At 45.5% G+C, this 24,062-nt stretch overlaps 1 long non-coding RNA gene across 2 annotated transcripts; it reads left to right on the forward strand.

Moving 5' to 3' along the window:
- Window positions 1-987: 987 nt before the first annotated feature.
- LOC111821326 (uncharacterized) lies at window positions 988-9,608 on the forward strand. Of its 2 annotated transcripts, XR_002824766.1 has the most exons (4): window positions 988-1,102; window positions 3,059-3,294; window positions 7,905-8,104; window positions 8,275-9,608. It is a non-coding gene; the product is annotated as an uncharacterized LOC111821326 (long non-coding RNA). The 2 variants fall into 2 exon arrangements; XR_002824767.1 differs by lacking the exons at window positions 988-1,102; window positions 3,059-3,294 and adding an exon at window positions 4,021-7,738.
- The last annotated feature ends 14,454 nt before the right edge of the window (window positions 9,609-24,062 follow it).

Below are 24,062 nucleotides of genomic sequence, written 5' to 3' on the forward strand. Positions count from 1 at the left end.
GTATGCAGATGACACAACCTTGCTTGCTGAAAGTGAAGAGGACTTGAAGCACTTACTGATGAAGATCAAAGACCACAGCCTTCAGTATAGATTATATCTTAACTCAAAGAAAGCAAAAATCCTCACAACTGGACCAACAAGCAACATCATAATAAATGGAGAAAAGATTGAAGTTGTCAAGGATTTCATTTTGCTTGGCTCTACAATCAACACCCATGGAAGCAGCAGTCAAGATCTCAAAAGACGCATTGCATTGGGCAAATCTGCTGCAAAAGACCTCTTCAAAGTGTTGAAAAGGAAAGATGTCACCTTGAAGACTAAGGTGCGCCTGACCCAAGCCATGGTGTTTTCAATTGCCTCATATGCAATTGAAAGCTGGACAATGAATAAGGAAGACCGAAGAAGAATTGACGCCTTTGAATTGTGGTGTTGGTGAAGAATATTGAATGTGCCATGGACTGCCAAAAGAACAAACAAATCTGTGGTGGAAGAAGTACAACCAGAATGCTCCTTAGAAGCAAGGGTGGCGAGACTACGTCTTACATACTTTGGACATGTTATCAGGAGGGATCAGTCCCTAGAGAAGGACATCATGCTTAGTAAAGCAGAGGGTCAGCGAAAAAGAGGAAGACCCTCGATGAGATGGATTGACAGTGGCTGCAACAATGGTCTCAAACATAAAGATTGTGAGCATGGCGCAGGACCGGGCAGTGTTTAGTTCTGTTGTGCATAGGGTCACTACAAGTCGCAACTGACTCGATGGCACCTAACCACAAGAACAGGGTTTTTTATACAATGGAAGCATTCACTGGAGGAAAATGAACCCTACTGCCCACCTCTGCAACTAGCTCCGCCCACCACATCTGGTCCCGCCCGCATCCCCGCCTTCCATTTTAGTTGCAGCCGCCGCCAGCCTGGTCCCCACCTAGGGCCGAACTGCGTCTCTAAGGCAGGGAAATAGCTCTTAGCATTCCCAGCTGGAATAAGCTGCCACAGGAACCTGTCTCCCCAACCTCCAGTACGTTCGCAGGTGGTACAGGAAATGAAAGTGCGTGTCCGCCAGCCGGCGGCCATTTAACTTGCATTTCCAGTCCTGGCTGAGGTAAGTTTTTGCAGATCTCCGCGTCTGCCCAGTCCACGTGGAGCCGTGAGGGAGCCGGAGGGTCTGAAGGGGCAGGTGCGGGGCAGAGGGCACCGTCCCAGGCCCGGCGGTGCGCATTCTTGGCTGCTCCTTCCTCCCGTGGAAGCTCTGCAGCCCCTCATAGAGCCTGCCTGGCTCAGCCGGCGCTAGTCAGGGCCTCTGAGGCATGGGCCCCCCGGAGCGTTGGTCCCTCGCGGAAGAGGCGGGACAGGGAGTGTGGTCAGAGTGCATTCAGCTGATGCTTTCCATCTGCTGTGCTTTACACTTTACCAGTTGCCGTGGAGTCGATTCCGACTCGGAGTGAACCTATAGGACAGAGTAGAACTGCCCCATAGGGTTTCCAAGGGTGTAATCCTTACAGAAGCAGGCTTCCACATCTTTCTCTTCGGGAGCGTCTGGTGGGTCCATCTGCCGACCTTTTGGTTACTAGCCGATCGCTTTAACCACTGCGCCACCAGGGCTTCTTACCTACACTCTTTAAAAGCCTGCAGAGCATTTGTGTCTTTTCTCCAGAATGAAAATCCTCTCTGTTGTTTGGGTCATGGAAACTCTGGCGCCAGCATCGCGAATTGTTCTCGCTGACCTGGCGATTCTGGGCTATTCCAGTGAACACAGGGTGAAATTGTTTTCACTGTGGGTATCAGTTATTGGCTGTAAAATCCCACCACCCACTCCAATTTGGCACCCACCACACGCCTTTGTTTTCTGTGCTTGAGCCACCCCTTTCACAGGTCGTGGATGATACCGGATTCTCTGCTGACTCGGATTTACACACACATTTCCCACTTGCAGTAGTCTCTCAGACCTTTCCCCATGCCATCAACCAGGCCCAACCATGCTAGTAGCAAAATTCTACCAAATCTATGAATCTTATTTTAAATATCTTTCACTTAGAAGCCATCTAACCTGTCCCTCAGGTTAGGTCTTTTCATTTACAGGCTCTCAGATGTCCAGAAATTTCATTATTTATTTAAAATTGTCTTCCATGCTAGACTGTAATACCTATGGGCAGGCCTTATGGACCTTTTTGTTTATCTTATGCTTGGCCTGACATGCTGCTTGCTCCTTGACGGATGTCCAGGAAAAGGTTAACCCAGCAGGCCTGGGTTGCTAACATGCTGTAATTTCTGAAGAAAGGCTTGCCTTCAGGAGTGGTGTTTGGCCTGCCCCTGGGAGATGAGCTCTGAGCCCTTGGAATATTCTGATAAGAGTGTTTTTGTGTGCTTGAAGCCTTGTGCCGTGCTGTTTGACAAGATAGTTTATGCGGACAATGTAATTTATGGTGAAGGTCTGTTTTTGCTTTTGGGGGATCTGGGTAGCTTAGATCAGTCACATGAGGACTGCATGCCTAATGTGACTTACCACCTAATTAAAACCCTGAACACCAATGAGATGGGCAACTGCTAGACAATGGCCGAGTAGGGCTAGACTAGACATTCTGACTTCCTCATTCTAGTTCCAGGAGAAGCTGCCGGAATGAAAAATAAGGAACTGAGGGCAAATACCAGACAAAACCAGTCGGAGGTGCCCGTACAGGCACAGAACAACGCACACATGCGCAAAGAGCCTCAACTTGTCCTCCCAGTGTCTTACCACAGAGATTTCACTGACATGGGGCGGGGGGGGGGGGGCTGGGAAGAGCTAAGCCGCCATTGTCCTATCACCGTGGCCATTTTGTGAACCTGAATCTCATTGTGGCTGCGTTGACCTGATGACAACAATATCATCATAGAAGTTGTCCACCAATCCTGATATACCACATTCCTGAACACACCCTGACGAAGAGCCCCCTACTCTGCTTTCCTCCCCATATAAACCCCTGTGCCTGCCTAGGGGAGCTATCTTGGCAATGCAGGTCCCGGTGTGCTCCTTTGCTTGGCCAACCAAATAAAACTTTCTTCTTTCGTTTTCAACCAGACTGTGCCTTAGTGCTGTGCCGAGCGGAACCTGGAGGTCTGGTAACATATTTGGGCGAGCCAGACAGGAGGCAACTGCTCAGTGTTCAGGGTGCACCAGTCCTGACCTGATGAGAACCTCAGCAGCTGGCAATGGGACTGCTTGTTCTGTCTGGGCCCCTCTTCAGACTCTGGGTAGACATGCTATGAACCCAATGGCAACTCCAGAAAGCAAGGGAAGAAATCTGCAGTAATCAGGTAAGTGCTATTTCTGGTGGATTTGAATCCTGGCAGGTCCATGAGGTGGTCCATGGTAGATAGGACTAGACCCCTGCCATCTCATGAGCGCCCCTCTGGATCGAGGGAGCGTCCTTCTGTCTGAACATATCTGGAACACCAGTGTTGTTTTGTTTGTTGTTGCGTGAGTGTGTAGCAATAAGAAACATGGGTAATACTAAAAGCATTCCTGAGTGTTCACCCTTAGGGTATATTTTAAAGAAGTGGGATAAATTTGGCTATGATTGTATGAAAAAGAAGAAATTAATTTTCTTGTATAATACTGCTTGGCCCCAGTATCATCAGGGGGACCAAGAAAAGTGTTCCATGAACGGATCACTGAACCATAACACCATCCTTCAGCTAGATTTACATTGCACAAGGAATGGTAAGTGGGATGAAAAACATTATGTAGAAGCTTTTGTGTCATTATATAATGATGAGAAAACTCAAAAGGCTTATAAAATTTGTGTCCAACAGGAAAAAAAAGGGCCCGCCGTGCTGCCACCAGTGCTAGTGGTGGATGATCCTTTTGATTCTCTGGGGCCACCACAGCCTCTACCTTACACCCCTCTCCTTGATGACTGCCCCTTCCCAGAACCTGACCAAGGGAAAAGTGGGGAGCCAGACAAGAAGATAGGGCTGCCCAGATGTCCTGGGAATCTTCCTTTGTCACCACCACATACAACGGGGGGATGGCCTATCAAGGGACAGATTTGACCCAAGGTGCTGAGGGGCCGGGACAGAGCTAACAGAGAGGGCCAGCCTCTGGCCAGTATCCCCTCTGCCAAACCCCACTGGCAGATGGGGGTGTAGTTCGGGTTCATGTTCCCTTTAGTACAGCGGACCTTATTAACTGGAAGAACTACATGCTGTGATATCGAGAGGATCTGGTAAAAATGTATTAGCTGTCTATCACAATTAATTCCTTTGATCCCACTTGGGCAGACTCAGTCTCTCTTAAGCACCTCCCTTTCCCTGGAGGAGAGGCAGATAGTCCTAGACAGGGCCCGAGAGGAAGCCCAGAGACAATATGACGTTCAGCTGGCAGGAGATGAAGTTGATGACATCTTCCCCCTTTGAGACCCCTGCTGGGATCACAGTCAAAATGGCAGAGTATGATATGCTCACCCGTTATCAGGACTGTCTCTTAGTGGGTCTTAAAAATGGAGTACCTAAGCTCTTAAATTGGAATAAGGTGTATGAGATTAAACAGCACACAAATGAGGATCCTTCAGCTTTCCTTGAAAGGATTTATAAAGCTTTTAGACAGTACACTGATCAGGATCCAGAGGATCCAGCAAACACTCGGATGGTCAATAGTATTTTTATAGGACAGTGCACCCCGGACTTTGCGAAAAAGCTCCATAAGATAGCTGGGGCTGGGACCATGAGCATCAGATACCTGGTTGAAATGGCATTTAAGGCCTATAATAACAGAGAGGATAAAGACAGGAAGCGTCAGGTTGCCCTGCTAGTAGCAGCAATACAGGCTAGGCCCTCAGAAGGGAAGAAACCTACTGGCCCTAGTGAGGCCCGACTTCCGCCCCCACCGGGAAGAAACCAGCGTGCCTGTTGTAAAGAGGAGGGCCACTGGAAGAGAGCGTATCCCAAGAAAAAGACTAGGCAGCTCAAATGCTAGCCCTAACCCTAGAAGAGGACTCTGACTAGGGCAGACTAGGGGCAGGACTTCCCCCTGAACCTCTGGTTATAATAAACATGGAGGGAAAACCTACTCAATTTTTTGTTGATACTGGAACTACACACTTGGTCCTTACCAAACCAGTCAGACCCTTGTCCAGGCATAAGATCTCAGTAGTTGGAGTAGCAGGTAAAGAAGATACCCACTCATTCCTTCAACCCCTCACCTGCTCCTTCCCTGGAAAAGTGAAAACTTTGACCCCCTCTTTCCTGTACAAGCCTGATTGCCCTGTCCCCTTGTTGGGCCGAGAATTAATTAAATAAATCACAAGCTGGAATACACTTCAGCTGAAGACAGATGTGTGTTCAAGTTCCAGTAGAACAGGGATGGAAGTCACACTTACTGTTGTGTTCCACTCTGCAAACCCAGGGACAAGAAACAATCCGCTTTCCCTGCCAAGCTGTGATGACAAAGATTAACCCGCTAGTATGGGCCACCCAATGCCGGCACACAGTGCAGTTCCAGTGAAGGTTGAGCTACTTCCAGGAATAATCCCGCCTAGGCTGACACAATACCCAATAGGACAAGAGGCTCAGTTGGCAGTACTGCGTTTAGTACAGAGATACTTAGAGTTTGGACTCTTTAAGGTTCTGCACATGTGCTTTCAACACTCCAATCCTGCCTATGAAGAAGAAGGATGGCTCCTATCAATTTGTCCAAGACCTGCAGGCCATCAACCAGGTAACAGTACATCCCACCATGGCTAATCCTTTTGCCTTGCTCTCGACACTATCACGTGCTTAGAAATTTTTCTTGGTCTTAGATTTAAAAGATGCTTTCTTCTGTGTGCCTTGGGACCCAGTAGCCAAGAGATTTTTGCCTTTGAATTGGAAGACCCAGATACTAGACAAAAACAACAATATTGCTGGCAGGTTCTACCTCAGGGCTTTAAAAACACTCCCACTGTGTTTGGAACCACCCTAGCCCGAAGGTTCCAAAGGCTGACACTGACAGATGGCACCCTGTTGCAATATGTGGATGACTTACTGATTGCCAGCTCTGATGAGTTTAGCTGTGCAGAGAACATTGTGACTGCATTAAACTTTTGGGCAGAGGCTGGGTATAGGGTGTAGAAAGAAAAGGCCTAGATGGCCCAGCAGAAGGTCACCTATTTGGGGCTTATCATTAGTAAGGGAAAGTGGGAGCTCCATCCAGACAGGAAAGAAGCTATATGTAGGCTAGCACCCCTAGGGAACTGGAAACAGCTCCAAGGGTTTCTGGGGATGGTAGGCTTCTGCAGGATATGGATCCCTAATCTTGGGCTACTTACCAAGCTCCTGTGTGCCTTCCCAAAAGGAAAAGAGACAGACTTGTTTCTTTGGACTAAACAAGAACAAACAGCACTTGAACAGGTTATAAAAGCCCTACTAGAAGCCCCAGCATTAGGGCTCCCAGACTTGCATAAACCTTTTGATCTTTTTGTACATGAACATCAGGGTGTAGATGTAGGGGTTTTGACCCAAAATCTGGGCTCCTGAAGACGGCCAGTGGCTTAATTCTCGAAGACTATGGACCCAGTCACCTGTGGGTGGCCAGCGTGCCTTAAAGCTGTAGCAGCCACTGTAAAGATCCTGAAGGGAGCCCAAAAGCTAACCTCGGGCCAAACCATTCGATTTGAAACCCCTCATTTGTGCTCACTATACTGGAACAAAGTCATTGGCTATCCCAGAGTCGAATAACTCAATACTAGTCTGCTCTGGTTGATAATACCAATGTGTTGGTCCAGTCTGCTGTCGCTCTAAATCCAGCCACCCTTCTCCCCACTCTGCTTCTGGGAGACCCCATCCATCATGACTGTGTTCAGACTGTGGACCTGGTCTATGCCAGCCACCCAGACCTACAAAATCAGCCTCTAGCAGATGCTGACTTAGAGTTCTTCACAGATGGAAGTAGCTTCATAGAGGGTGGCCAACAGAGGGTGGGCTATGCAATTGTCAGCCTCACCAAGGTCCTCGAAGCAAACGCTCTCCCCAGTGGAACCTCGGCCCAAAAGGTCAAACTGGTCACGATGATTCAGGCTTTGTGGCTGGCCAAGTCCAAGCGAGTGACCATTTATACAGACTCAAGGTATGTTTTTAGGGTTCTCTATGTACACAGGGACTTGTGGAGACAGGACTCTAAACTCGGCCGGCAAAGAGGTTAAACACAGCCAACAGATTTTACAACTCCTTGAGATGGTGCTACTCCCTGCCACCCTGGCCATGGTACACTGCAAAGGACATCAGCAGGAAGGTAAAGCAGTGGCCAAGGGCAACCAAAAGGCTGACTTAGAGGCCAAGCAGGCTGCCAGAACAATGGCCCCAGTTGTAGTTGCTGCCTTCTTTCCACGTCTTATTTTGCCACCAGCCATGGAAGACCCTGGTTACAGTGAAAAGCAGCTTTATGTGGCTGATCAGTGGCCATTCCAGAAAAAGAATAAGTGGTTCTGCACAGGGATGGGAGGCTGTTAATTCCACAACACGGGATCCCCGGCATCCTGAAGCACCTACATGAGACCACTCACTACGGGCGAGAAGCGATGTATGATTGGGTAAAGAGACACTTTGTCAGCCAAAATTTGCAGGCTGTTATCAGAGATGTTACTAAACAATGTGTCATCTGTCAGGAAAACAATCTCAAGACCTTCTCAGCAGCACCAGAGCAGATCCAGTACCAAGGATATGTTCTGGGAGAAGATTGGCAAATAGACTTCACTGAGATGCCCTGGGATCCAGGCAACTACAGGTATCTACTAGTGTTTGTAGACACCTTTCCCAACTGGGTCGAAACATTCCTTTGCAGGACTGAAAAGGCCACAGAAGTTGCCAGAGGACTACTGGAAGACATCATCCCCAGGTTTGGCCTCCCACAAACCATCGGGAGTGACAATGGAACATATTTTACTCCTCAGGTCACAGAACTTGTAGCCTGACAACTGGGGATGAAGTGGCATCTTCACAGTGCGTGGAGACTCTGATCTAGCGGAAAGGCAGAAAGGATGAACCAGACTATCAAAACCCATTTGGCCAAATGGAGACCAAATTTACTTGGGTTAAGGCCCTTCCCTTGGCTCTGTTCAGGATTAGAGTTGCACCTTGAGCTAAACTTAAGGTAAGTCCTTTGAGCTTGTATATGGGCATCCCCTCCTCCATAACTTGGGAGGGCTTCAATACTTTGAATCCTGAGCAGATTCTAGAGGTTGAGAATATGCATGAGCAAGGCCAACTCACTATTAAACAATATTTGTATTTTGCAGCGGGAATGCTTGACTCTCTTCACAGGTATGTGACATGGCAGATTCTTCCACAGCCCAAAGTCCCTCTCCACGTTTCAAAGCCTGGTACCTGGATATATGTCAAGACCTGCAACGCTGCAGACCTGACAGAAAAATGGAAGGAACCTTTTGAGGTGTTGATGTCAACTCCTACTGCAGTCAAGATCACTGGAAGGGGAGCATGGATCCACCACTCTCGCACAAACCGGCTCCCACTCCCAATATCGTCCAACAGACGCTACAAAACAGTAAGAATTGGAAAGACAGTGATAACTGGGAGATTTGGCCCTTAGAGGGTTTAGCTTGGTTGTTTAAGAAGAAACAAGTAACATAGACAATTGTGCCAGTTGATTGTCATCCCCTGGTGGCTGCGTATGTTGTTTTAGCCTTATTGATAATTATTTTCTGGTTTTGTATGACTGGTACTTGCTTCCTGCTGGGTTTAATTACTGACTGCTCTGTTCATAATTCTATTCATGCTTTGGGCTCTTACTCTCCTGTGCATGCTGCCACACACATGCAGCCTTATATAATTTCCGTCTTATTCCCTCACCTCTTAGACATTCTGTTTGTTTATCCCCTGCGTCTCTCTCAGAGAGACAAAGTCCCCGGAATGGCGAGATAACTGTCTCATAAGTACCTCAAATGGTCTGCACTTGCAAGATTGCTAGGCTGCTTCACCCCCTGCCCCACCAGAACTAAACACAATGTAGAAGCAATCCTGGGCAACAATTACACCCAAGTATCCCACCTACCAAAAACATCACCAGATACCCCACATGATGGGTCTCCCTCTGGGTCCATCTCTCATCTACTCCCATATATGAGATTAACATTTCCTGGGCTGAGAACTGATCCCACCCTATTTGTTCACAACTCATTGACCAAGAGTTCATTTCCTCTAATTACAATAAAGATTTTGCCCAACAGACCATCCAGAGTATCACTAATTCCAATGCTACAACCCCAGACAATTGGAATGAGACAAAATGTATCCCGACTAATCTGACCAACCAAATTTGCTGCACAGGGGCACCAACAAAGGGAAGATACCCAAAAATTTCCCAAGAACTCTTTGTTTGCTCTCTAACTATTGCTTGCAGTACCACATGGGGCCTATACCCACAGGCACACTCTATCACCTCTGAAGCATATGTACAATGCAACAAGAGAGGATACCAGAGCCCCACATATCAAGTATACCAACCTGAACTTTATGGTCCCGTAGCCCCAAGCTTGCAGAACAACACTGGGCATGAGTAAGATAACACCACCCTCAATAACTGCATCACTGAATCTCTGTGTGCCCCTGTCTTAGTCATCTAGTGCTGCTCTAACAGGAATACCACAAGTGGATGGCTTTCACATTTCTCTTTCACAAAGAGAAATTGATTTTCTCACAGTCTACTAGGCTTCAAGTCAAAATTCAGGGCGTCAGCTCCAGGGGAAGCTTCACCTGTCTGTCAGCTCTGGAGGAAGGTCCTCATCATCATCAGTCTTCCCCTGGATCGGGAGCTTCTCCACGCAGGAACCTCGGGTCCAAAGGACATGCTCTGCTCCTGGCACTCCTTTCTTGGTGGTATGAGGCCCCCCACTCTCTGCTTGCTTCCCTTTCCTTTTATCTCTTGAGAGATAAAAGGTGGTGCAGGCCGCACCCCAGGGAAACTCCCTTTACATTGGATCAGGGATGTGACCTGGGTAAGGGTGGTGTTACAATCCCACCCTAATCCTTAACGTAAAATTACAATCACAGAATAGAGGACAACTACACAACACAGGGAATCATGGTCTAGCCAAATTGATACACACATTTTTGGGAGGACACAGTTCAATCCATGACATTCCACCCTTTAGCCCCCCAAAAATCACATCCTTGCAACACGCAAAACATATTCATCCTGTCATATCATAGCAAGTCTTAACTCCAAGTCCAAAATCCAAAACTTCCTCTTTATTTGTGAAATCTAGAATATAAGTTATCTACTTCTAAAGGTACAACGGCAGAACAGGCACAAGCTAGACTTTTCCATTACAAATGGGAGAAACTAGAGGAAAAGAAGGGATAACAGGCATCAAGCAGGTCAGCAGAACACATTACATTAGCCCTCAAGGCTTTGAAAATAAACCTCTGTTCTCTGAGACAATTTACACAATGGCCCTGCCCTCCAGACTCTAGGTATTGGCCACAGTCTCCAGATTCTGAGTGAAAGCCCCTCGGCCCTGGGCTTCAGCTCCACCTTCCAGGCCCACTGGGACAGCAACTCTGTTCCCTTGGCTTTAGGGGCACAATTCTCCCAGTCCATCTGAGTGGCATCTCCACCCTTAGAAACACCAGAGGCTATGGCTTCACCCTTTGAAACCCCTGAGGTCTTGGCCATACCTTCTGAGACTGAGGCAGCTTGGCTTCTTGTGTTTCTTGTCTCTTCAGCTTCTGTTTCCTGTGGCCTCTCAGCCCTCAGGCCTCAACACCCACATCTGCCCTGCTGGGGCAAGTGTTCCAAAGCCTGTAGCTCCACCGGTAAGTGCCTGGAGGCACCCCTCTCTACCAGGAAGCCTCCTGCGCACAGGCATTCAATTCTCTCACTCCGTGGGTCGGCTCCAGCGCCATGTTGCGCTGGTCTCCTGGTTCTGCTGCTGTTGGTTCTCTGCTGCTGCTGCTTTTCTATTGCTGCAGGTTCTCTACTGCTGCTTGTCCTCTGCCACTGTCGCTCCTCTATCCATTCACAGTTTCAAAACCACTTCGACATTTTAGGTATCTGTTAGAGCAGCACCCCACTCTCTCGGTACCAAATTCTGTCTTAGTCATCTAGTGCTGCTCTAATAAGAATACCACAAGTGGATGGTTTTAACAAAAAGAAGTTTATTTCATTACAGTAAAGTAGGCTAAAAGTCCTGGTACCAAATTCTGTCTTAGTCATCCAGTGCTGGTCTTACAGGATGGCTTTCACAAAGAGAAATTTATTTTCTCACAGTCTACTAGGCTTCAAGTCCAAATTCAGGGCGTCAGCTCCAGGGGAAGCTTCCCCTCTGTCAGCTCTGGAGGAAATTCCTCGTCATCATCAGTCTTCCCCTGGATTAGGAGCTTTTCCGCGCAGGAACCTTGGGTCCAAAGGACACGCTCTGCTCCTGGTGCTCTTTTCTTGGTGGTATGAGGCCCCCCACTCTCTGCTTGCTTCCCTTTCCTTTTATCTCTTGAGAGATAAAAGGTGGTGCAGGCCACACCCCAGGGAAACTCCCTTTTCATTGGATCAGAGATGTGACCTGGGTAAGGGTGGTGTTACAATCCTACCCTATTTCTCTTTAACATAAAATTTCAATCACAAAATAGAGGACAACCACACAACACTGGGAATCATGGCCTAGCCAAATTGATACACACATTTTTGGAGGGACAAATTCAATCCATGACAGCCCCCAATGGATATGTCTGGGTATGCAGATCCGGCTCATATCCAAATAGCTGTAACCTAGCTTATCACTATCAAAGCTATGGATGGGCAACTCCTTGCATTGACCCTGTCACTACCACTGGTCAATGCACCCTGGGATTTTTATCTCCCTCAGACACCAGTGTCCAAATATATCAGGCCTCCAACCAAACCTCAAGTTATAGACACAAGAGAGCACTAGACTTAATTTTGGCTGGGGCAGGTGTAGTAATAAGACTCTTGGCCCCTTCCTCTCCATTAGAAGGTTTTATATCTATACCGTTTATTCCCTCTTTTATTGTTCTGATGTTGTCATTCAGAGATTAACCTCTCTGATTCCCTGTCGTAATTCTTTTGGTTTTGGATAGTCCTCGAGAGTTCATTTCCTAGGTTGGTATCTGGCTGGTACGATCCTGTGTCCCAGGTTCAGCCTGATGTTGTTTGTTCTCAGATCGAAGGACTCCATTTAATAATTCTTGTAAGTTTGGTTTGGTTTTTACATAGTCCCTTAATTTCTGTTTGTCTGGAAATGACCTAATTTCACCATCATATTTGAATGAGAGTTTTGCAGGATATATTATTCTTGGCTGGAAATTTTTTTCTTTGAAGGTTATATATGTCATCCCATTGCCTTCTTGCCTGCATGGTTTTTGCAGAAGAATCCGAGCATAGTCTTAGTGTTTCTCCTGTGTATGTGACTTTTTGTTTTTCTCAAGCTGCTCTCAGGATTCTTTGTCTTTGGGTTTAGCAAGTGTGATTATGATATGCCTTGGTGATTTTCTTTTGGGGTCTATCCTATATGGGGTTCGTTGAGCTTCTTGGATGATCAGCTTTTCATCTTCCATGATACTGGGGAAGTTTTCTATCAGCAGTTCTTCAGTGATCCTCTCTGTGTTTTCTCTTTTCTTCCTCTGTCCTGGAACTCGGATCACTTGCAAATTTTTGCTTTTGATTGTATCCCACATAATTCTCAGGGTTTCTTCGTTTTTCTTCATTCTTTTTCCTGATTTTTCCTCAAACAGAGCTGTATCCAAGTATTTGTCTTCAATTTCGCTGAACCTGTCTTCCATCATTTCAAACCTGCTCCTTAGCCCTTCTATGACACACTCCATTTCTGAAATCTTGTTTATCTTTTGGATTTCTAATTGTTATTTGTGTATGATTTATAGTTGTGAATTTATTTTGGCATTTTGTTCCTATATTATTTTTCTGAATTCTTCAATTTTTTGTCTGTATTTTCCATTGTCTGCCTTTTCCATGAATTTGTCTATTTTTTCCTCATTTTTGTTTACTTTTCACTTCAACTCTTGGATAGCTCTGAATATTGGAGATTTGAATTCCCTGTCAGATAGTTCTAGTGCCTTTTTGTCTATTGGAAAGTCATCTGGTGTTTTATTTTGGACACCTACTGGAACCATCCTGTCCTGTTTTTGTGTATGTTTTGATATTGTCTGCTGTCTTCAGGGCATTCGGTAGTTATTTTCCTCATTTTTTGAATGTAGATTTATTTGTTTCATCCTACTTTTTTGTTTTAGTTGGTTATGTCTGAGAAGGCGGGCTGTTTGATCTTTGTTGTTTGCTTCTGTGTAGGCACGATACTTTTCACCTCCTTCTCCAATGGGCAGGGTCAGTTGCTCAGGTATGGTACAGCAGGCTAGGTCCAGCCGAAGGGGAGTTTCTGGGATGGGTTGTTTGTGGCACCTACTGGGGCCGACAGGGCGGGCTGGGAATCAGTGCAGGGCAGGTTCCAGTAGGCTGTGCCTGAGCTGCTTGAGGGTGTGATGTTCAGTGCATGGTGCAGGTAGGCAGGTAGGCAGGAAGGAGAGGGGAGATTGTGATGTGTGGAGCTAAATGGGTATGTGAAAGACGAGAGAAAGGAGAGAGGAACAGGAGCCAAAAACATACAAACAAACAAAAAAGAGTGCTAAGGGAGCTTGCCATTGGACTGGAGAGATCAGAGACTGAGAAATGGAGAAAAACAAAAAGAAGAAAATGAATAACTAAAAATTAGAAGGAAAAAAAAAAAGGAGAGCTTCCAGAGATCCCACTGGTGCGGCTGCGAGGACTAGGGAAGTTGCTTCCAGCCCGTGAAGTACAGCCTGGCTAGAAGGGGTAGAGGTGTCACACAGCCCCAGGTATTCAGGAGACAGGAAGAAAAGATAAGTATAAAGAGATGTGAAACTGAGAAATGAAGTAAAAAAAGGGAGAAAGAGAAGAAGAAAACAAAACAAGGAAACAAAAAAAACCCAAAAAACAAAACCAAGAAAAAAGAAATGCCCCCAGGGATGCCACTGCATGTGTGTGCAGAGTAAGGGAGTAGCTCCCAAGCTGCGCAGTACTGCTCGGCTAAATGTGGCTCCCAAGCTGAGAAAAGAAAAAGAAAACAAACAAATCAAAACAGAACAAATCAGAACAAACAAACAAAGCTCCTGGGGTCCCACCAGCGTGGCAGCACAGGCTAGGGGGCAGTTTCACAGTCGAGCGGTGTTTCACAGCCTTTCAGGAAGAAGCAAAGATGGCACACAGAGCCAGGTATTTGAGAGAAAGGAGGGGGAGGTGGTGAGAGGTAAGGAAGAAATCTAAAGAAGCAGAAGAAAGCAACACCAGCAGCCAACAAATAGCATTTGGAGCTGGCCAGTGCGGGCAGGTGGAATCCATGTGGCTCCGGGGTGAAGCCAGTGCTTCCCAGCGAAGAGACTGTGGCCACAGGAAGCAGAGGAGGCTGAGTGGGGGTGAAGAACGGTGGGGGGTGGAAAAGCATATATCGCTGGTTACCGGTTGTTCTGTCTCCTGCTGGAAGCTCCATGAAGCTGCTTTCTTGTACCCCCTGTTCACCAATCTCCGATAGGAGTCCAAGATGGTGGGTCTGCGGTGCATTAGTTGATAGGGGACCTCTACATGTATCTCTACTCACTCTCTGTTCTCTGTCACTTTGTTATTCCATTTAGTTCTTGGCTGAGTTATCTCTTCATTTGATAATTAGGGTTTCACGATTGACGTGTGTCTCTGTTTGACTTAGTTTTTTGTATCTTTGGGGTACAGGGATGGCGTGGTGCTTCTATCTGTAGCGCCATGTTGCCCAGAACTCTCCCTTCTGTCTTGAAAGCGGTGGGAAGAAAATGGGAAAAGGAAGGGAGGACAAGGACAAAGAAAGGACAGAACATTCTGAATTCATCGATTTGCATTTCTGCCTCTGCTCATGGTAGAGAACTCTCAGAGGGATTAAACACAAACACACACTAATACTTATGCACACACACACACAACAAAAAACTTACGGACGTTGTCTCATTCTTTTTTTGGCTGAAGGCAAAAACAGAGTCGATTTACTTCTTGTTCCTGCTCCCAAAGGTAGAGGAAAAAAAAACCCACCCAGCACCAGGTCCCCATCACTATAGACACTAGAATTCGGAAACCTAAAACACTCAGCATAATCCAGACTGCATAGAGTGGGTAAAGGCAGCAGGCGTAGGATCAGACAAACCAGAGAGAATGACGTGGCAGTGTCTGTCCTACATAGAGACACAGGCCTGCGTCTAAAGGGAACCCAGGAGATCATGGAGCCAGGGGTGATGGTAGACTCATCCCTCAGCTAGAAAGATTTCTCCCTGTGTGGGCACAGGATAAGCCCACTATTGTCCTCCCCTCATCCTGTGGAAACACGGGGACATGTGCCAGACTGATGCCCAAGACAAGGGCACAGCTAGGAGAAGCTACGAGTAGAAAGGGGGGATTTCTATGGCCTTCGTAGTGCTGAGACTTCACCCTCCTGACACCATGATCACAGACGGTTCAACTCCCTTTCTTTTCACTGCTTCACTCAGTCCCCTTCATGAGCTCTGGGGCTAACCCTGCCCTGGGGCTTTGCAGCTGTACTCCCTCCCTGACCTGGTGAAAATAATTTGGAAAAACATGTTTTGGGACTCTCCTTCTCCCTGGCCTCTATGATTTCATCAGGTTTTGTGGTCAACAAAGTTTCAGAGACCACCCCATCCTGAGATAGATGGTTCTGCAAATCTCTGCATGTCCCTGGGAGGAGCTGGGGTGGTTGTGTCAGAACACACCCCTGAAGGATTTGTCAGAGTTAGAAGGAGTCCGTGTTGTAATCAACAAATGGCCTTGGAGCATAATTCCATCTGATGCTTTAGCATCAGTCATTGATGATAATACCTGTGCAGCCACAGAAAGCACTTCACTACCATGTGAGAGCAACACTCACAGGTCCACATACCTTCCTGGCAGACAGGAGTGTCGTGATTACAGGCAAGAATCAAGGCAGCCCCTTGCCCCAGATTGACCCACCTCTTCCTCAGTCTGGTGTCCAGTGCAGTGCCCACTGACCTGGGTTCTCTGATAATTCTGGCACCATGTCCTCATTGTTACATGGTTTAATATGTCCCAACTAAAAGGAACCCTACTCTTGACCCAGCATCTCTCTCCTCTTATCATGCCACTTTCCCTTCCCTTGGTTTCTTCATGTGAATATTCTTTGGCACTCCAAGTCCATGAACCTGACACAGAGGAGGAAGAAGAGCCCACATTTCAAGGAAAGTGTCTCCAGGAGATACTTATTACAATGCAGCTCATTAATTTTTTGTCATGGTTCCTCCACGTCTCCAATTGGGCTAGTCAACTTCTAATTAGAAATGTGTCATTGTTTTAAATCCATGGCTGAGTTTTGCCCATTTTTATTCTATAGGTTCCCTGTAAGAGCACAGCTGTTTATTGCTTAAAACTATAATCTCCTCAGAGGGCATGAGAAGTGGCTGAGCTGGGATCAAAGCTCATTTTAAGATGATTCCAGGGTGGTCTCTTAACCACCAGTATATACAGACACATGTCATAATTTAATTTGCTTTGAGCAACATTCCCTCTTCTGTATGTCTGAAAAAACTCCTACCTTCCTTCCAAACTCAGATCAAATGACTCCTTATTTTTATAGACTTCCCTGGTCTTATCTGTCATTCATTGAATTGTGTCTCCTCCCCCTCCCCCCAAATACGTGTTGGGTTCCTAATCCCTATATCTTTGGGATGTAATTCTGTTTGGAAATAAAGTTTTCTAGTTCTATTTGTTATGCTAATGAGACCATAACAGTGTATGGTATGTCCAAATCTTAATCACTTCTGAGTTATAAGGAGCCACATAGACACAGAGACAAGGAAGCACAAATGGGAGAAAAATAGCTACTACATGAAGATTATCAAGGAACCGAGGAATGCAGGGCTACAGAAGCTAAAAGAGACAAGGCTTTTCCCCCAGAGCCCACAGAAAGAAAGAGCCTTCCCCTAGAGTTCGTGCCCTAAGTTAGGACTTCTAGCCTCCTAAACTGTGAGAAAATAAATTTCTGCTCTTTAAAGCCATTCACTTGTGGTGTTTCTGTTACAGCAGCACTGGGAAACTGAGACACTGTGATGGTTAAGATTGTATGTCAACTTGGCTAGACCATTATTCTCAGTGTTTTAGCAGTTGTATAATGTTGTGATCACCCCCACGATGGAATCTGCTGAGTGGTACTGGCGGAGGCAGGGCCTGTGGCAGCTCACCGCCGTCTCAGTTTCATCTCTCTGCCTTCCACTGGTTACTTTCTGCCTCCTTGCCTTGCCAAGGTTTTTGGCTTGTTCCAGACTCAGCAGCAGCCTCTTGTTGTCTCACCTCCGGTTCGTGGAACTTGAGCTAGCAGCTTACCTGTTGATCTCAGAATTCGTCTAACTTCTCAGCCTGCAAGCAAGAGTCCGGTTCCCCGACCTGCTGACTTTGGGTTCTCCAGACCCTGCAGCTACATGAATCAGGAGAAACCTTGCGGTCTGGTCTGCTGATCTTGGAATTCACTGACCTTCACAGCCTGTGAGCAGGAGCCCCTCTCCGACCTGCCGACCTTGGGTTCACCAGCTTCTGTGGGTACATGAACTGGGAGAGGCCTCTACCCTGATCTGTGGACTTGGGACATTTTAGCCTCTACAATTGTGTGAGCTATTTCCTTGATATAAATCTGTCTATGTATATATTTATATGCTTTACTGGTTTTGCTTCTCTAGAGAACCCAGCCTAAGACAGATACCATCCCAGGCAGAATTATGCACTCTATCCTCTGGGTACCCAAAGCATCAGATATTACATCACTGATCATACTGTACTGAACTGATTTGTTTACCTGCTTATTTTCCCCATGAAACTAAGTTCTTTGGTGATCAGAGCAAGCTATCTTTAAAAATATGGTCTTATATCAGAGGTTGCCTTTGACAAATGCCAGTGGATACTGTTTCTTACCACCATAGCGCCTGTTTCTACAGAAAAGGATCTTACTTCATTCATTGTTTGTTATTAGTCTCTCCCACTGAACTCTGGTTTCCAAAAAAAAAAAAAAAAAAAATGCTAGAACCAGTTCTGTGACCAGATCACCACTATAACCATGGTGTCCAGCCAAAAAAAAAAAAAAAAAACAACCACCTTCAAGTAGATTCCAACTCCTAGTGACCCTGTAGGACAGAGTAGAACTTCCCCACAGGGTTTTCAAAGCTGTAAATCTTTATGAAAGCAGACTGCCACGTCTCTTTCCCAAGAAGCAGCTGCTGGGTTCGAACCACCTACCTTTTGGTTGGCAGCCGAGTGCTTAATCAATGCACTACCAGGGCTCCCAAGGTCTGGCACAGTGCTCAACAAATATTATTGAATGAATGAGTGATAAGCTGGGACTCGTTTAAGAAAGGCTTTGATGTGATGGGAAATCTAGGATGGGGAGTAATTGATGGATTACTGGCCATTAGTGTGAGAAAATAGGTTGTACAGAAAGGAATTATGATTCAGGAGAAATAGACAGAGCACTCAAGTTTCTGGATTAGTCGGGTCAGAGAGATCAAAAGATGTCCTCTAAATCTCATCCTTACCTACCCATCCTAAGCCTGCCAGCCTGGACACATCTCAACAAGGCTTACTTTTAGTGGGACATTTCTCATTAAGAGCACTACTGAGTCCACCAAAGTTGATCCACATATCCTTAAATGGCAGCTTCTCTAACTGTCTGAAGATGGTGATGGATATTGCTTTGGTAGCAATGCTGTGAACTACACAGTAATTCAAAACAATCTGGGTTTGCCTGAGTGATGTGGCATTGCAGATGTGAAAATTTATTCCTGAGTAAAGTGAATTCCTCCTCTTGGTCTTCGGGTCATCCTCCTTGTTCACCTCTTTCACTTCACCAATATTTTTTGGAGACTGACGATAGGCTGAGCAGAATGACTTACCCCTGCCCTTCACACTGGGGCAAGGCTACCCACAGGTAACTCTATTCCATCTCATGCAACTAAGCCTCCAATGAAAGCCGGTGTAATGGACAGCCATTTTCCCTCTATCGAGTTTATTTGACTCCAACGTGCTACCAACCAAGTGCTGCTCTATAGTTAAGGCTACTTGTGTCCTCATCCTGACCGTTCTACCCATGCAGATCCTTTAGATTCTATCAGATACCAAATTCTTGTCTAGAAATTTGAGAACAATCATATTTACGTGTTTCCTGCCATGGCTTGCTGCTTCAGCCCCATCACCCCTTACATTTTTGGGAAAAGTCTCCTTAGTTACTTTGCAGCCTGTTTGGGATTCCACCTCCACTTGAGCCCCAGGATGCCTGGTTTGGGGAGTATTGTGATATTTTGCTGGGGCTATTGTTTGTTTTTGTATTGTGGTTTTGGCAAAGAACATTGAACATACCATGGACTGCCTGAAGAACAAACAAATCCATCTTAGAAGAAATACAACCAGAACGTTCCTTAGAAGGGAGGAAGGGTGAGACTTAGGCTCACTTACTTTAGGCATGTCATTAGGAAAGACCAATTGCTAGAAAAGAACATCATAGTTGGTAAAGTAGGGGGTCAGTAAAAACAAGGGAAATCCTCCCTGAGATGGATTGACACAATAGCCTCAACAATGGGCTCAAACGTATCAAAGATGATGGAGATAGTGCAGGACAAGGCAACACTTCATTCTGTTATATATAAAGTTGCTATGAGCTGAAGCCAACTCTATGGCAACTAACAACAACAACAAGATTTTCGTGTTCCTAGCTTGAATAAGACCAGTTAATCTGACTATTATTCAAATTTACACACCAACCACTAAAATCAAAGAAAAAGAAATTTAAGATTTTTACCAACTTTTGCAGTCTGAAATTGATCAAACATGCAATCAGGATGCATTGATAATTACTGGTGATTGGAATGTGAAAGTTGGAAACAAAGAAGAAGGATTGGTAGTTGGAAAATATGGCCTTGGTATTAGAAATGACACCAGAAATCTCATGATAGAATTTGCAAGATCAACGACTTCTTCATTGCAAATACCTTTTTTTCAGCAACATAAATGCTGACTCTATACATGGACCTCCCAAGATGGAATACACAGGAATCAAATTGTGATTCTGTGGAGACGATGGAAAAGCTCAACATCAGTCAGAACAAGGCTAGGGGCTGACTTCAGAACAGACCATCAACTGCTCATATGCAAGTTCAAGTTGAAGCTGAAGAAAATTAGAACAAGTCCACAAGAGTCAAAGTACAACCTCGAGTATATCCCACCTGAATTTAGAGACCATCTCAAGAACAGATTTGAAGTGTTGAATACTAATGGCCGAAGATCAGACGAGTTGTGGAATGACATCAAGGACATCATACATGAAGAAAGTAAGAGATCATTAAAAAGACAAGAAAGAAGAAAAGACCAAAATAGATGTCAGAAGAGACTCTGAAAATTGCTCTTGAACGTCGAGTAGCTAAAGTAAATGGAAGAAATGATGAAGTGAAGAAGCTGGACAGAAGGTTTCAAAGAAGACAAAGTAAAGTATATTATAATGAAATATGCAAAGACCTGGAGATATAAAACCAAAAGGGAAGAACACACTCAGCATTTCTCAAGCTGAAAGAACTGAAGAAAAAATTCAAGCCTTGAGTTGCAGTAGTGAAGGATTCTATGGGGAAAATATTAAACGATGCAGGAAGCATCAAAAGAAGATGGAAGGAATACACAGAGTCACTATACCAAAAAGAATTGGTTGATGTTCAACCATTTCAGGAGGTAGGATATGATCAGGAACCGATGGTACTGAAGGAAGAAGTCCAAGTTGCACTGAAGGCATGTGAAAAACAAGGCTCCAGGAATTGACAGATACCAGTTGAGATGTTTCAACAAACAGATTCAGCACTGGAAGTATTCACTCATCTATGCCAAGAAATTCGGAAGAGAGCTGCCTGGCCAACTGACTGGAAGAGATCCATATTTCTGCCTATTCCCAAGAAAGGTGATCCAATCGAATGCAGAAGTTATTGAACAGTATCAATATCACATGCAAGTAAAATTTTGCTGAAGATCATTCAAAAGAGGCTGCAGCGGTACAACGACAGGGGACTGCCAGAAATTCAAACTAGATTCAGAAGAGGACGTGGAACCAGGGATATCATTGCTGATATCTGATGGATCCTGGCTGAAAAAGCAGAGAATACCAAAAAGATGTTTACGTGTGTTTTATTGACTATGCAAAGGCATTCGACTGTTTGGGTCATAACAAATTATGGATAACACTGTGAAGAATGAGAATTTCATAACACTTAATTGTGCTCATAAGGAACCTGTACATAGATCAAGAGGCAGTTGTTCAAACAGAACAAGGGAATACTGCGTGGTTTAAAGTCTGGAAAGGTGTGCATCAGAGTTGTATCCTTTCACCATACTTATTCAGTCTGTTTGCTGAGCAAATAATATGAGAAGCTGGACTATCTGAAGAAGAATGGGGCATCAGGAATGGAGGAAGACTCATTAACAATCTGCAACATGCAGATGACACAACCTTGCTTGCTTAAAGTGGAGAGAACTTGAAGCAGTTACTGATGAAGATCAAAGACTACAGCCTCAGCATGGATTACACCTCATCATAAAGAAAACAAAAATCCTCACAAGTGGACCAATAAGCAACATCATGATAAACAGAGAAAAGATTGAAATTGTCAAGGATTTCATTTTACTTGGATCCACAATCCATGCCCATGGAAGCAGCAGTCAAGAAATCAAATGACGCATGCACTGGGCAAATCTGCTGCAAGAGACCCCTTTAAAGTGTTAAAAAGCAAAGATATTACCTCAAAGACTAAAGTGTGCCTTACCCAAGCCATGATGTTTTCAGTTGCCTCATATGTATGTGAAAGCTGGACGATGAGTAAGGAAGACTGAAGAATTGATGCCTTTGAATCATGGTGTTGGTGAAGAATATTGAATATACCATGAACTGCCAAAAGAATGAACAAATCTGCCTTGGAAGTACAGCCAGAATGCTCCTTAGAAGGAAGTATGGCGAGACTACATCTCACATACTTTGGACATGTTATCAGGAGGGATCAGTCCCTGGAGAAAGACATCATGCTTGGTAAAGTAGAGGGTCAGTGAAAAAGAGGAAACCCTCAAGGGGATGAATTGACACAGTGGCTGCAACAATGGGTTCAAGTATAACAATGATTGTGGGGATGGTGCTGGACCGGGCAGTGTTTCATTCTGCTGTACAAAAGGGTCACTATGAGTTGGAACCAACTCTACGTCACCTCAGAACAACAACAGCTTGAATCTTACCAATTTGACTAAAAGGGTCAGTGGGAAGTGTTTGCTTGGGAGTGTGACCAAGTTTCTTGCTCAAAGATGTCAAAAACTGAGCATGCATGTTGCTGCTCCCCCATCCTATGACTGTGACAGGCATCACTTATTGATTATGGCATATGGTTCTGCATCTGTGGAGAGAGCAGAGTATGGTGGAAGGTGATGGTCCTGGTCATGAAGGATTCCCTTGGGGGTTAAGAGTGTGACCTGGAGAAAGCCAATTCCAGCACAGACCAGCTGCAGGACATCTGCCCACAAGAAATAAGGATGAAGTCCCAGACCTTCCAAAGAAAGCATATACTCCTTTCATGATTTAATGGAATGGACACTTGTTTTGTACCACAGGGCTCTTAAGGAAAAGCAGGAAAAGTGCCTTATTTGTGCTGGGATCCTGCTCCAGTTTCTGTTGTTTGTGGGGATTCGGTTGGGTGGCGGATGAGTTGTGGGACAGAAAGAGAGTCAGGTGTTCCAACAATAACCCAGTGTCCCCTTCCTACAAGACTGGAACATCACATGTTGTTGATTCTTCCCCTCACCTTGGGCTGAAGGACACGTACAGTTTGACTGAATTCCAAATGAGAGCTCCTCCCAATATTCCCTAACACTCATGTCCCAATATTTCAACAGTTCCTACAGGACTTTCCCTGGGATGAGAATGGTGTGTGATTGAGGGATGGAGAATACAGGAAAGAGTTTGGTCTTCCAGGGGCTCAACCACATAAGAAGGAGGAAGCTCTTATTGGGTGTGAGGACTTTGGAGAAAGATGTTGAGATGCCAGATACATGAGGTCTGTGTCCATGCAGTCAAAATGTGAATGAAGCGGTGCAGGGAGTGGGGAGATAAATAGGAGAGATGGAAGAACTATTTCCATTCTTAATGAGCAGGGATGGGATCCTTAGATGTTGCCCAACAATCAACCTTTCTCCAGATCAAGGAGACCACTTCCATAGATGAGGAGAAACAGACAGTGGGAGCTAACCTGACCTAGGCTTGCTGGTGGGTGATAGGAATCAATCCACCCTGGTCCCAGCACTTGCTGATTACTGAGGGACTTGTGTCTGGTTCCCCCGCAATTCAAATCATCCACCCTCATGGCAGGCCGTGTGCATGTTCTCTCCTAGTGTCTGTCTGTGGGTGTGCCTAATCCTCTCTTTCACCACACACACACACACACACACAGACATCATCCCTACAGTATTCCCAAGCAAAAGCTTTCCCAAACACAGCTGCTCTGTGCTGCATCATCTTCTTTCTGTTCTGTTCAGGAATCACTGGGGCCCCTTGGGCACCAGTTGATGTACATAGTAAAGGTTTCTGGAGCTTCTCTTTGTGAGAAATTGTAGTCCTATTTCCTGCACCTCTGTAGAGTCTGCACCTTGATCCTTCACTTCACCTCAGAGAAGTGTGTCACCACTGAACCCAGGCGCACACATTGAAGACATGTGTAGAAAATGTTCCTGTTGTCTTTGGTTGGTAGAATAGTGTTCTGTCAGAGAGAGACGTGGAGTAAATACTCCCAGTGTGATCAAGATGGGGAGGAGACAGAGGACTTGTCATCAAGGACTCATGGGATTGGTAGGCCCTGGTGGTTTCATAATGGGAAGAGTCTACAAGGTGAGAGAGGTTTTAGCATAACTCAGCATGATGGTAATGGAACCAGAATTACTTTTATCTAATCCAATTAATATAACCTGTTCCCCACTAACTCCTCAATCCAGTAAGAATTGCATAATA

The sequence above is a fragment of the Trichechus manatus genome, unplaced genomic scaffold (assembly GCF_000243295.1).
Source record: "Trichechus manatus latirostris isolate Lorelei unplaced genomic scaffold, TriManLat1.0 scaffold00077, whole genome shotgun sequence".
Classification (NCBI taxonomy): domain Eukaryota; kingdom Metazoa; phylum Chordata; class Mammalia; order Sirenia; family Trichechidae; genus Trichechus; species Trichechus manatus.